The sequence below is a fragment of the Melospiza georgiana genome, chromosome 5 (genome assembly GCF_028018845.1).
Source record: "Melospiza georgiana isolate bMelGeo1 chromosome 5, bMelGeo1.pri, whole genome shotgun sequence".
In the NCBI taxonomy this organism is placed as follows: domain Eukaryota; kingdom Metazoa; phylum Chordata; class Aves; order Passeriformes; family Passerellidae; genus Melospiza; species Melospiza georgiana.
This window is the reverse complement of record NC_080434.1, coordinates 40,961,159-40,976,939: the sequence shown is the minus strand read 5'-3', so window position 1 is coordinate 40,976,939 and position 15,781 is coordinate 40,961,159.

Genomic DNA, 15,781 nt, shown 5'->3' with positions numbered 1-15,781 from the left:
AACATGGTATGAATAGGTGGCTGCCAACATAAAAAAAAAATTATATATGTCTAGTGAAAGTAATTAACAGAAGATGTTGGTTTAGATGGATGAGATCTACACCTGAAAACACATTTTATCTGTTGCCCCTGTTGGGAAACAATTCTGTTCAAAGTTCAGGTACCCTTATCCATGGGGATAATGGAAGGCAACCAGGTAGGTGCATCATCCATAGATATTCATATTTTAGCCTGTCAGTGCATTACTCTGTGCTTGGCTTTGCTTTGGAAAATTATTCTTTCTGTCACTGCCCTAGAGCCTGTCTTTGTTTTATTGGTATGGAACACTTATAATTTATTCAGAGCTGCTCTAGTTGAGGGTAAGGTTTGTTTTCACACTAGCAACTTCACGTATTATGAATGGCAATGTATGGCTATTTACTGCTCTTATCTCCATTTGGGAAAGAGCAATGTCCAAATTAAGAAAAAGCCAGAGGTGTGAATCTTAAAAGATTTTAAATTTTGATTTATTAGTCTTTATTTCAATAAATTGCTCCATAGCTCATTTAAGAGTACCTATACTGATAATGTTTGGGACTAAACACCTTGTTTTGAACATAAACATTTCTTAGACAATTTATTACTGTAGAGTGTTTTCTATATCTTTGTTAAATCTTCTGGTAATGTAATTTTGTTTGAGGATTCTTTTAAAAGAATCTGGTAATAAAAGAGGCCCAATGACCATCGCACATTATATCCTGGGTTCTTCAGTACCATGACCAACATAATACAATATAAATCTTACCTATTCTATTGTTAGGTGGTTTTGGGATGCCAAACTTGATTAAAATATAGTCAATAAAGAATAGCCACTGAGAACCTATAGGATAACTCCGTGATTAGCAGAAAAAGTAAGTGTAGTTTAACTCCATATTTTAGGTTACAGTAGGAATTGTCACAGTACAACTGAACTCCATCCGCATCAGCAAAATTTGCTATTTAAATCACATTGTTGAACAGCTGTCTTCCACAACTTCTCTGATATCTCTTCATTTTCCAGACTACTGCTTCTTTGAATAACATAAATATAAAATGTTTTGGTACAATTTAAATTCTATAGAAATTAATTTTTAAAGCTATTTAGGGGACACACTCTTCTGGGTTTGATTGGAGTTGCTTGAATATTTGCTGAATTTCTGTACCAGTGATAAGATATGGTCTCCTCCTGAGAATGTATGGAAAGAGAATTAGAGCATGGCAGGTTTGGAAATGTGCAACTAGGAGCTTGTGCAAAAGCTGGAATCTGTCAAGAACCCTCTGCCTGCTGCCTCAGTTGGTACGCTGTGTTGAGGATTCAGCACTGATTATTCCAGTTTTCCAGATTATTCCTCACTTTTCTAAACCAATAAGTAGAATAAAACATTTTTATAATGGATTTGAAATAGCTATGGCATGTCTCCTCTCAGCTGCTTTATGATGTTATTTATTGCCTATAAATATACATATTCTTATAATTTATGTCTCTTTCTTGCTCTCATTCCTACTTATCTCTTTATATCTTGGGAGAGAAACACCTCTATGAGGGAAGGTCCTTTTTAAAGGAAAAAGTTTTACATTTTCTCATGTCTACAGACTCCCAGCTTACTCTCTGCACTTTCTGTAGGGTATCTCAAAAGTCTCTATTTCCAGTACACAAGTCAGTTTCAGTAGCCTGACCTTTTCTAGTGGAATAATATTCCTCATGAGAGTTTCCTACTAGATCTACTACTGAACTCCATGAATATATGATCTTTCTCGACAGTGGAATGGGAGCTGAAGCCTTTGAACCTAGCCAATGATTCAGGAAAGTCTGACTTTTGAGTAAGGCTTTGCCTAACAAACTAACTTTCCCTTTGAGCTGCATGAATCATGAAGTAGTTCTTTGGTCTTGGGCCAGGAGACTTGGCACCATGCACAGCCACGCCATTTATTTGCTGGTGTGTCATTATATCTCCAAAGGGTAATGCCATAAATATCTTCATAATTTACTGCAGATAATGGGCTGCAGACTCCCTGGCTTTTCTCTTAAACCTCTCAGCAAAAAGTTGCAGAGACCCCACATCTTCTTTGAACTCTCTCTTGTGATGCCAAGGCCTGTTCCAAGAAAGGAGATCTATCTCAATATCTTCAGGATTTTGTAAATACAAAAGAAAATGGACCACGTGAGCTGCGTTTTTCCCCATTAATTTCACATATTTTGTATACTTAGCTTGAGCAGTCACTTGATCATACAATTTGACTTTCTGCACATTAGATAGCCAGAGGTCCATGATATTGCTCTCTTATCCATGCATTAAGAGCAATAATTTTTTTCCTGAAGTCTTTGGGAATCTCTGTAGCTAATTTATTTATTTTTTCAAAACTTATCTGAAGTGCATTTCTAAACTCAACTGTTATCTGTGAGCTGCACAGCAAAATAATGTAGCTCTCCAAAAAGACCAGCAACTCAGCACCACCCACAGAGGGACAAAGGATATCCACCTTAGCAAGTACTAAAGAGCCAAGGCTACTGCAGATATTTGCACTATATTTTTGAATTAAGTTAGATCATGCTATAGAAATAAAAAGTGGCAATTTCTGAAGTTTCATCTGGTAATGAAAAAACTCTCTATTTTTATCATCTGTCATGGGCCTTTATGGCAGTCAATCCAGCGAGTGTGGATATCAAATCACAGAATTGATGGAATATTTCTTACCAGACATTTACTCTATCATTGTTCCAATAGCTGAAGCAAAGTAATAAGATTAATAAAGAAAAAAAAATTACTTACATAACATGACAGTTGCTGACATACTATCTTACATGAAGCTAACAGTATATGGAAACACTTAAATGTCTTTTAGTAATCCAATCCTGTTTGCAATAAATCATTGTTTGGGATTTTTTTTAATATGAACAGAATGTGAACCAGGATTTTTCCATTCAGTTTAGCTGTGAATCCTTTTTGCCAATGAACTACTTATATCTTAAAAAAAAATTTAAAAATAGAGATTTCTATTTTAAAGTACTAGTTGTTAAAATGACAGGCAGACAAATAAGTTATCAATGAACAAAGAATTGAGCAGATGTAGCCCTACTGAATGGTGATTTTCTTTCTGGCTGTGAAGTTGCTTCAAAACAGACATTATTATTATTATTAATATCTAATAATGTCTTAAACAGACATTTTAATCATTATTATAATTATAGGGAGCATATAGATATGGGACAGTTTATGCTGCCTATGCGTGATTGCCCCCAAAAGCAATCAAAACCCTTGCCTGATTTATTACAACTTTGCTAGCAGTATCTTTATCATGCAAAAGTAACAATATACAAAAAGTAAACAAAATAGACTGCAAGTCTTATGGTTGTTGGCATCTGTTTTACAATTTCATTTAATTCAGTTATGGAATATAATGCAGGGATGCCTTAAGAATGCTGATAGTTGAGTTGGTATTTGTTATTGTACATGATAGAATGACCTGAGTTTCTCTTGTTTGGTGTTTGTTTTAATTTCTATACATGCGTTTTCCTTCTCCTTTCCTTCTTTGTGATCCATTTTCTTTTATTTGCACTGCATTAAGGAAATAGTTATTTTTTTTGCCAAAGGCTTGACTCATATGCATTTACGGAGTACTTATTCTTAATGTTAACCATTTTGACTAGTTTTGTGAGATTGTCAACTTTGTATATAATCCTGCATAAAAATTTGCACCCAGTCCTAATCTCTAAAATGGTAAAATATAAAAAAAATCTCTAAAATTGTAAAATACGTTAAAAAAAATTCTAAAGTACAAAAAAGAAGGCAAAATATAAAAATAATTTAAAATAATAATAAATAAAAAATAATAAAAAGAAAACACCATTTAGTGTTCCCTTGCTCTTTTTTGCTTTGATTTTGGATTTAATAAATGGCGCTGTTTTGTTATGAAATATGCAGGACACTGTGAATCTTCTGCTCTTTAGTTCTATATTTAAAATTAACATAATTTTTGAGAATAGAATTTTGCTTATTGTTAAAAAAATTTAAAACGTAAATAATAGGGACAAAAAAAGCCAGATAAGATTTGTAACTACCTAGGTTTTCCGCCTACATAAGTGTTTTTCTATCGGCTACATCAAAATACTTTCATGCTGAAATTATGTAGAAAAATATGATAGATGCAGATAATTTCTTCTGATGATCTATATGATGACCAAAGATATGCAAGAATCAAATGCTAATTCTCTGTTCTGCACAACCATAGGTGGTCTAGGCAAGAGATTGCTTTCTTCCACAGCCTAGGTAAGTACTCTAACCCCTGGGTTCATGAACTCAATATTTTTCTTGATGGTCCAATGAATATTGAACTATTTGTATAGTTTTCTTTCAAGACTGGAGACATAAGATCAACATTGAGTATTTGGATGGTTCTGTGTGAGAACAGAAACATGTACTCTTCTTCTTTGGTTCAGGCTGTTAGGAATTTTACCAAAAATATTTTTTCTCCAAAACTCATGAAATTTTTACATTAAAAATCCTTGAAATTAGTGGAGAATCCCAATGAGAACTTTGTATATCAATGTGTCATGTTTCCTAACTAAGCAAAACAAAACAGCCCCCTTCAAATTTCTACTTTATTCAAGGAAAACAAAACCTCTTCAACTGTCTCAGAAATACTTGAAGACACAGCAATTACTGGCTTTTTTATTTTTCTCTTTTCCCCCCAAATCATTTAATTGAAATAAGTGATAGAAACGCTAGAGGTCAAATAGCTATCTATAAAAATTTTTTTTTATTGCTATAAAATTATACTATCTTGATAACTTTTACATATATTATTAACATGTTCTAGCATCCATCTGTCTTTGCTAAGAATGCCTAATTGTGAAAATTTCACACTTCTAAGGAACTCAAAAGACAAGATTTTAAAAACCCACAAAAACCCCCAAAACAACAACCAAACAAACCAGAAACAAGCAGGCAAAAAACCTGTCTGAAGTATTAGATGTAATCTTATATAAAGGTGAAAATGATCCTTTGTTTCTGAGAACTGTAAGCAAACATGCTAATATTTCACATGCAAAATCCATTAGTACTTTTCCTTGCCATCTGGAATGCAGTGAATTATTTCTTGGAAAGATCTGCACTATTTTTAATGCCCTTTAACCATATACCTATTAATGATCTTCCAGCTCTGATGCTCAAACCAAACCTAAGTGAACACAAAGATATTTTTTAAAAGATGAACAGCTTTCTTTTGTATTAAATTGCATTAATTTCACTCCACTGGGCTTTAAGTTCTGTTCCTTTAAATTGCTATGTAAAAAGGCACATGAGCATAGGGCCATTGAGATTTGTTTCTGCTGATGTCAAAAAAATTTATATGCAGTGAAACGTAACAAAGTGCTGCAATATAGTAACATAAAATATAAATATATAAATATAAACCACAAATATTCAAAATAGGCACATTAAACTCTGTAAATCATAGATAATTGGATGGGGCTTGCTTTAATTTAATTAGATGTGGCTCTCTGGCCCTAATGCCCAGAAAATATTCTGGTCTGAAGGTAATTATTTCTATAAAATGCCAATGTTATACTTCAGTTATCACTGCAACTGTTGTGGTTTGAAGGGTTAAACACAAGGAACTAGGAAAAAAATGTGGAATTCCTATTGCAAGCTTTGGCTGGGAAGAATAATAATCCTGATCTGAGAGAAGCAATTCCCATTGTCTTCCCTGGAGAATGAAACTCTGTATCATTGAAATGCTCTTTTATCCCAGAAATAGATTTCAATAGAAAGGAAGAGTATACTGGTTAATATGTTTTTTTTTTTTTAAGTTATATTTCAATTTTCCATTGTCCCTAATCAGATCTTAAATTCTCTGAGACAGAAACTGTCTTTGTAAACAAAACCCTCTTAATAATTATGCCTGTAAAAAAAAGTTATATCTGAGACTGTAAGTTCACAACAGTTAAGTTAAGGTTGGTTCTTACTTTTTTTTTTCTTTTTCTCCTCATCTTTATATGAAGATCACTCCCATCCAGTGCATACTAAGAAAGGATATTTTTCTGTTAGTTATATCTGATGTCATGTGCACACCCACTAAATGTAGGAGAATGATGTTTCCCTGATGTGAGAGGGCTGGCTGAAGTAGTTCAGGTCATGGATGAAGTAGAAAAAGAACCACACAGACTCACAAGACTGGCTTCTAATACTGGACAAGATCAAAGATCTATTTTGGAAACATTCAAAATAGACAGAGATACAGCAGAGAGTAATATTTCAAGGGAAAAACTTGTGAGTTAAAATGTGTACATTATTGCTTTTTAAATACATTGGCATTTTGCAAGCGGAACTGGAATATTAAATTTACAGATAAATAACATCAATCTTTTTTGAAACCTGGCAAAAAACCCTAAGCAATTACATGCTATAAGGTGCATAAGGTTTTTCAGAGCTTTTATTTGGCAGCTGTGAGAGTGTGGGGCTGAATTGATACAAAAAACCATATTTAAAAAAAGAAACTTCAACAATACAGCAACCCTCAAAGCAAAGACCAAGAGGACATTCCACGATTATAAAGGACTTTCAGTTTTTGATTTTTCTTTACTTATTATTTAGAAATTTATCCACACTGGTCTAGGACCTAAATATTAAGTACTTACAAGGGACATAAATGCATTCAACCAACCAGAGGCGTGTAAACATTTTTCATGATTTGAACTAGAATGAGATTCAGAAAATTTACAAATATTCAGAAATTCTAAGAGTTACAGTCTTGTTCAAAATGATTAGCAGACGCAAAGTTGTCGGAATTTAATCATGCAACAGAATTGCTCTAAGGAGTTTTTCCTCCCTTCCAAGTTGCAGTCTCACTCTTCCAGAGGATTCACTCTTTTCAGGTGATTTTGGTGTGAATAAAGGCAAATCTGTTTACACTTGACATTTTAAATAATCCTTTTGTCTTGGGCACAGATGAAGGAATACAAGATGCAAGAGACAGTTGTAGTTGCAAAATTTAGCTATTACTTCTCCTGAGAATTGCCAGTAATATGTTTGGGGATAACTTCCTTCTTACATCTGACAACTATTTCTAGAACCATTGTAGGAGAACTATTACTTTTTTTTCCTTAAGAAAATGAAGAAGAAAGAAAAAAAAGTTTGTTTAAAAATTACTGTCGATATTGCCCCTCCAATTTTTTTTTTTTTTTGTGGATCTTTTTGTTAGCTGCAGCAAAATTCTGCTGTGAGAAGCAGTCCATCTTTAAGAGATTCTCTGGATGGAAGAAAGTTCCAACACCAAGAGTTAGTTGTAGCGCAAGATTTCTAGGGAACTTGACATTTTCTAGGTATGCATATTTTCCCATCTGGAGTCATGTAGGCATATTGCTTCCAAGGAATCTGTTTACAAAATATGATGATTTTCGTTGTGTAGAGGCTGATACTGCTTTACTTCAGCCGCTAGTCTTTTTTATCTTTTCTTTTTTTTTTTGCTTCCTGAATAAAATAGCCCTTCCCAGTATTATAGATGTTATTATTTTCACACAGTAAAGCTAACATGAAGCAGAAAAAAAGAAATCCCTTTAGCAGGCGACTTCTGCTCCTTTGTGCTCAGTCTCAGCTGACTGATTCGCCCTGAGTCAGAACTCTGTCTCAGCTGCAGCTGTCCCTGACAGACAGACACGCCTTGGAGGAGGTGAGAAGTGGAGAACTTGGAAGTTCTTGTGTTTCCTGGACAGTGGAAGTGTCAGTGTCAGTGTTTCCTGAACTTGGGAGAGTGTTTCCTGCCCACTGTTGCCTTAGGCCCCAAGACATTCTCCGTGACATCGGTGCCAACTGCAATCCGGCTTGAAAGAGAAAGGTGTTTGAAAAACCTGTGTCCACCTCTAAGAATGGACCAGCTCATCTTTCTTTAATACTTTTGGCAATGATGGGACTGTAGTGATGAAGCATGAGAGTTTGGGAACAAAAAAACCCTTTTGCAAGTGTAAAAATTTAGATCCAAATCTGCCTGCTTGAACAGCAGAGCTGTCTTCTAACTAAAAATGCTGACAGCAACTATCTTATTAAATAAGCACACATGTTAAAGCATAAATACACACTTTTAAAATTAATCTAATACATATTGTTCTATTAGGAATATGAATATCTATTTTAGGTTTTGAAATGAAACACAAGAGTGTTGTAAAAATCTGTGAATATTATAAACCCATTACGGATGAGATTTTTTTTCCAGTTAAACTGAACAGCAAATAATATTCACTCTCATCACAAACTTGTATTAAAATTCATGTATAAAATAGTAAAAAGTAGTTAAATTCTTTAAAGCAACTATAACAAACATTTGTAAAGTTTTAATTTTGTAGGTTTGTAGACTGTTATAGTTTCAAACCAGCTTTGATGATAAAGTGAATAGTTTACATAAAAATCTAATAGATTTGTTGTTGTAAACTTACAGAATAGGTCTCTAAATTGTAATTTTTTTATTTCATTCTGACACTCACAAACATAGTCTCATCAGAATTTTTCTGTGAACACGATGAGATTTCTGTAACATCTTGTAAGCCCCTGAAGTTTATGGCAAACTGGTATTCATAACATCCTATGAAGGGACTGTGGAAGTATGCACTTAATGATTCTTATTTAAATAACTTTGGTAGCTACACTGTACATCAAAAGCACTTTAAATTGTATGTATAAAGTAATTTACTAACTTGAAAACTTTATCCAACATGTCAATAGGCAGTCTGTACTGATGTGTGAAACCACTCCTGGTTTCAGTATTTTTTGTTGTCTTAAAAATGGGGTAAAAATGAATGTGCTATTAAGAGGAAGTCAGTGTAATATTTTGGAAGTGTGTGAAGAAAGCATCAACACAAGGACTGAGCAGGGTAAACAGAATAATATATTATGCTTGTTATTCTAGGACCAGATCTGAGGAGAAGCATGACAGTTCTACTCCTACCCTTTTGCTGAAGCCAGCAGAATTGGAGGAATTCCCAAAAGACTCAGAAAAGTGTCTTGGTTTGATATTGGCCAAATGCCAATTTTCATGCTATATTTGTTCTATAATTTAAAATGTTTCTAGATTTCAATTCTCTTAATGCTGTTCTTATGATCCTTCTTGCACTTTTTATTGTCAAATTCTGGGAACACCTGTTATCCCTTCCTCCCCGTATAAGGCTTTTGATCATTCCTGTATCTTCAGACATCTTTCCTCTCTCTCCCTGCCTTTCTTCAGTGCCCCATCTCATTTCCTTGGATCTGTGGCATATGAGAATAGCAACTTGCTTGCCCTCATGCTTTGGCCTAATATCAAAAGACAAAAATCTTGCGGCAGTATTAAAATAGTAAGATAAAAATCAAAACTTTCTTAGAAGCTTCCTGGTACCCCATGTTGGTTATGGGCACACCTGGCCTTGGATTTCTACAATTTTATAACTTTAACAAATTAGCATCTCTAACAAAGACTGTCCAATTAGAGAATAATTGTCTAATAATTGTTCAATTATTGTTACATAATTTTCCCCCATGTTCTGTTTTGTTGGCGTTGGCCCAGGGCTTCTTTGCCCCATTTCTTGTTTTGTCTTCCTAGATTTTGGTTGCAAAACAAAATGTCCTTGTTTGAGTTTTTTTTTTTTTCTTGAAAAACAAGTCAAAACAGTATTTCAGGACTGTGTTAGAAAATTATCTGATTCTTCTAAAAGGTAAGGGGAAAAGGGCAGGAAAAATACTAGAAGCTACAACCATGTATTAGTACTCTACAAAGTTACTAATTATGAAAAATGTTTATAAAACATATTTAGGCATAAAAATATTTAGGCATCAAGGGAAGAAGCAATGGCTTGGTTTTTCCAGGTGATACTCAGTGAAAAGCAGCCTCTTCCCAGCTCTGGCTTTGAGGCACCACAACAAAAACTGGTCCTTGGTTAGTGTGCACATTCAAGTGCTCTGTGCTGTACACCTGCCTAACAAGTCTGTTATGTTGACATCAACCTTGCTCTTGAGTTCAGATTTAATTTTAATGTTTTCCTAGGATTTTTTTATTTCACTTAAAGCAGCTTGAGAAATTGAAGCTTTTTGCAAAACTTTGACGTTGTTCTGGATTGATTGTCTACTACTAAAACTTTATGGTCTTCTCTAAAAATCAGTCCCAGTGGAAGGAGCTCACAGCTGGTCTGTGAGTCAGAAAGACTTGGTTGAAGAAGCGAAACTGATAAGAGTTGCCTTTGCCCCTGAAAGGAGTTCTATCAAGGCCATTAGCATGGAAATGGAGGAGAAGAACAGGTAAAGAAGGGGCCTGCAATTAGATTTTGGCAGAAAACAGTGGTGGAGACCACCTTGCTCCAATGAACATTATGTTGACTTACTGTGGCCAATGAATAGACATAAACTTTGTGAGAAGGTACAAAAAGACAGCATCCTGCTAAAATAAAGGAGAGAGAAGCCTTCTCAAATGCATGGTGTTTTTCTGCTTGTTACAAGCTCTTAACAATGACAAGTCCTCTTCGTAAGAAAATAACTTTTTTTTAAATGAATGCAAAGAACTACTGAGGTCTCCATCCATCTGGGAGAAAATGCTGATGTTTTGAAATAGTTCCTATGCTTAGCTGAGGCTTAACAGTGCTACATTTAGAGGCTGTGATTGAAATGATGCTGATTTGTTGTAGAAACCAGGCTCAATCCCTGCATCATCCCCTGTGCTGCTCTGTGAAACAGAGGCAGATGGAAGCGATGGCAGTCACTGGTACCAGAGCGGCTGCAGACACTGATGGACATTTCATATGCTGCCCATATGGTCCCTGTGGGAGACCTATGGCTTTGGTTTTTGCCTTAAGTTTGTCCAGTTCTGTTGCAAGATTGAATTCTCCCTGTTAACTCTGAGCAGAGAAGGAAGTTATATTTACAATTTCATTTAGGAACACAACCTTCAAGAAGAGAGCTGCATTAGAGAAAAAAATAAGCATTTTATAGGTATTCTTTGACTATTGACTTGGATTATTCTAGTGCAATACCAGCTTCCAACCTTACAAAAGGTCAAAGCTATTATAGATTGATCCATTTCATCTCCTGCTGAGAAAAATAGGAAGACTTCAATGACTTCACAGGGAGCTTAGCTGGTATAGCAATGCCTTCCTGAGAAGTACTACGTGGCCTAGTTGAAATCCACCAATTATACTATATTTTGCTGCAAGGTATGGGTAAGGTCACAGTTATACAAGTTCTCAATTTAAGTGCATGTTCCTACCATTCAGATCGTGCCAAGTTAGCACTGGTTCAACAAAATCCAAAGTATATAAAAACAACAGTAATCATTTTATACTAAGGTCATTTATATTCTATATGGTAATTAATATATATTTTGTATTCTTCAAATAACAGGGTGTTTTTAAATTTAACTTCTTATTCCACAGCGGTAGTGGTTGGCATTAGACTTTGATCTTGGTCCCACAAGTGTGTAAACATGTAAGTATAGTAAGTGATTTTAAGCATTTCTCGAAAAGAGTTGAAATACAGGCTCTGGGAGAGTCACTCTTACAAACATGCTCATGTCCTAACTTCTCCATTATTCTCCAAGCATCCTCAAGTGATGATCACTTATAAATGTTCTACTCTGGTTTTCTGCTTCAAACTAGTGTTTTTCTTGATTCAAGGACCATGGGAAATTTGTCATTCCAACATCTTTTTTCTTAAGACTGTGTGAGATATCTTTGATTTACTCCTTGCTGAGGGCATCCCTGCCTGGCAATAAATAAATATATCTCTGGTTTAATGCTATTTCTCCCCTTGGGTGTCTTTCAAATGCTTTTAACTACAAGGGATTTTGCTGAAGTAATCCATCAATGCTGGTAAGACCTCATTCAAGTTGTGGAGGTCAGTATATAGTAATATGACTGGCTCCCAAGGATGTTAAAGAGCATTTACCATGAATAAAGCCAAGCCTATTTCATATAGGGATGTTGATCTAGGTTTGACAATTTTAATTAAGGAAGCCACACAGAATTGGGAAATGTTTCTCTGATTTTTTCCTAACAGTTGGCAAACAGTTTGAATGGGGTTAAAAGCATGTACTTCAGTTGGAGAGAATAAAAATGGAAGCAAATAAGAAACAAAGAAACAAAACCTCACAGCAACAAAAGCCCACCCACCTTCACTATAACCTCCCCCACTAGAAAAAAGAAACCAAACCCTTTTTCAATATTTTCTGTAAAAGAGTCAATTATGAATGCAACTACCAAATTGGAAGTTTTTTCTTTCCCTTTAACTGATGTGAAGACAGAAGGAAAAGCAAAGCAGGCAGGAAAATTCAGTTTTCTCCATCTACCAGTGCTCACTCTTTTTTATTTTTCAGATTTTGAATCCAACACTTAACTTTTAGAATTGGACAATGAGTTACTATGTATTTTAAATAGTAATAAAAACAATCTGATACTGAAGTGTTACTGTGGAAATAGTTCATAGCTTTCTGGATAGTTCTGAAGGGATTAATTATTGTACCCCTGGAGTCAGGCTATAAAACAGCTAAAGTGGAAATCTGAAAATGATAAATAGTATTTTGCATGTTCACTCTGTTTTATTAATAGCATATGTTTTGTTTACCTTATTTTATTCCTATACTATGTGGCCATTGTACCCTGGATATTTATGTGCAGCGTGATGTATATTACCATTATTATTATTATAAAAGAACACTTTTCTGTTATTGTGTAGCAAAACCAAGACTGAGCACCTGAATAAACTGACAGATCTTCCAAGGAAATAAAATACTTCATTACAAGTGACTTGTAGGTATACAAATACTTGGTGTTCATAGCTATTGCTTCTGGAGGGGATTAGGTGCATTCCCATTCCATTCTAAAACTTAGTGCCAGGCTGGAGCTAATGCCAAGGCTGTTGATATATCAAAATTCTTTACTGCAGCTGTGCTTTAGCTGCATGCTTTTTGTTTGTTCCCATGCTGAATAAAAGCCTGCAGACCAAGTTGCCCTATAATTCTGGATAATTGGGTTATTCATTTTAAACCCCTTGTATGGTGGGAAGAAATAATCGCTGCGCCTGTATGAATTGGAAAGGTGCCATTCCATTGAAACCAAGGTGAGACAATTTGTTTCTGGAATATCAGGGAGAACTGAACTGCTGCAGAACAAATGCCTTTTTGAGATAAAACTAGACTAAACAGCTTTAAGCTTCCCTTTACTTGTTGGTGCCTGCAGTTCTGAACATTTTAATTGAGGTTTTTCTTTTGTTGCACATAAAAGAAAGCATTGTCCATCTGTTTGAAGTGAAATGTTATTTTGCTTAAAAGAACCCATTATAAAAATTGAACTGTAATCTATTATTTTAAAAGCATTTGGTCCTATCCTGAGTTGGTGTAAAATTAATATTAAGTTATAAGAACGACACATCAGAAAAGAATCTAATAATTTACTTCTTCCACCACACAATTTATGTAAGGATCAGCGTTTAATATTTTCCTAAGATAAGCAACACCATTTTGTTTATCATACAAGTGAGTCCATCTGTCCTTTTTGATCTGTGAGATGTAAAGCCTTAGGAACTAATTAAAAGCTTTGGCCTTGGACATGATGCTTCTTTGTTTTCTCTGCCTTCAAAATATTGTTATATTCAAGTTTTTAAAAAATTCTTTACAGTTATTCTAGACTACAATCCATAAATCTGAATACCAGATATTGCTAAACAAAACCTACTTTAATTTCTTAAAATTCAAGTATCTTTAAACATTACTACACATCAAAGAATTCAGACACTGCTAAGAATTAAAGATGAGCAACTAAACTTTGGCTTTATTAATAAAACATTCCAGCACTAAACAGCGGAATAAGTTTTCTCTTCAGTTATTGGATGTCCAAGGAAAATAATGAATTCTGAAGAAAGTAAGATGATGTTATCACAGTTTTCAATAAAAGACAAATACTTCAGGGAATATTTTTCTATTTCCTTTCTGATAATGACTAAGTTCTTGCACAACCATTCAGAATGTAATGAGCTATTTATGGGTATGTGAAGGTACAGCTGCAGTCATTGAGGACATTGCCTTAAATGTGAGCTCTCTAATATTATTCATAACTGATATATATGATATTATATCATAATCTATAAAATCTTAGGCTGAGTTTTTCTTTGGAGTTGGTCAATATAATTTTTTCTATTGAATAGTACTGACTATGAGCAGCTGACTTTGAGGAAACTCCTCAGTACATGTAAGAAGAACAAAACCATGAGTAAGGAAAGAAAATGATGCAAGTTTCATTAACTAAAGGAATAATCACTAGATAACCAGTGGGTTTAAAGAGGTTCACACTAATGCATAGCATTTGCTTTGTAGAAATTAATGTCTGGAAAATATACTGTATAGCAATATATAATAATTTACATATAGTAATATGAGAACATTGAATGGTGTTACCTCTCAGCTGATGACAACGGAGTATGCCTAATTAAACCATTTATCAGTCATGAAGGAATGATAAGTTGAGATACTTCAAATAACTTTTATATAAAACTCAGGAAAAAATATCTATTTGAGAAAATAAAAATGAAATATAAATATAAAGAAATCTGCACCATCTCTTAGTAAAAAATACTCTTCATTCAAACAATTCCAAAATGTTTAAATAAATAAAAAGAATTAACAATTGTAGCTATTAAAAATAGGATTGGTAGGGAAAACAAGGGTGTTTCTAGCGCCTCATGACAATTACTACTTGCAGTGCTCTTCACAAATACAATGTATGCATTTCATGGTCTCCTGACTTGCACAAAATGCTTTCCATGAGCTTTGCCTGGACTTGGACTGCTTTGCCTGGACTGCTTGGCCTGTTTGCCTCGACCTTTTTGGACCAGTGGTAACATTTCAGTTGGTGCCTGCTTTGTGCAGTCAGTGAGAACTGGCAGCAGTCAGTCCTTAAGTTCCAAAGTCTGTTTTGAAAGAAGAAACTGGCAGGATAAATCATTGTGCATTATGGAAACTGATCTGTGGCAGAGAGCCACTCAGGATTTCTCTCTCATTTGGAAATGGGAGATTCTGGAGGTAGTTTCAGGCGCTTGTTAAAGTAAATTGTTTTACTTTTTAGCCTATTTAGCAACTGTATAGGAATATCTCAGCTAGAAGAGGAAGAGTAGGAATGGAGATATTAAAGAGAACTAAAATATTATTATAGTATTCTGTGTGTGTGTGTGTGTATTTAAATGCAATCAAAGCTCCTGTCAAGCTCAAAATATCTGCAGATCAAAGGACAATTCTACTTTGTGTGTGGCATGCCAGAGCCAGGGAGGAGCAGAAGTGTTTCACATCAGCTGGAAAACTTGTCCCTTCTATCAGCAACCTTTCTCTAATGCAATGCTTCTTCCTTGCCATAGCTTCTCTCTAATCTTTCTGTCACAAGAACTAAGGAAAGCTTTGATCCTGCGCTAAAATCCCATACTTTGATTCTGTACTAATCTCACACCTCCAAAATTCATGTTTTCCCATCATGTGGCCCGACACAGTGCTGTGCCTCTGTAAGAGCCACTTGATCCACGTTATCACATCTCTTGGAAATTAAAAATGGTTTCGTTTTAAAATGTAGCAGAACAAACAAAATGCCAAGGACTGGTTTTATTTTTATGTAAATAATGGGCAAGACAAGAATGCAGCCTGTTCTGTTTCTGTTTAAAGATATGATTGTCTGTGGGATGTGCTTGCAGAAAGCTGATCAGAGGATTAGCTTTTACAGCAGCTGTTGCTACTGAGTAAGAGAAAGCCAGTTCTAATTCAACATATTTCTCATC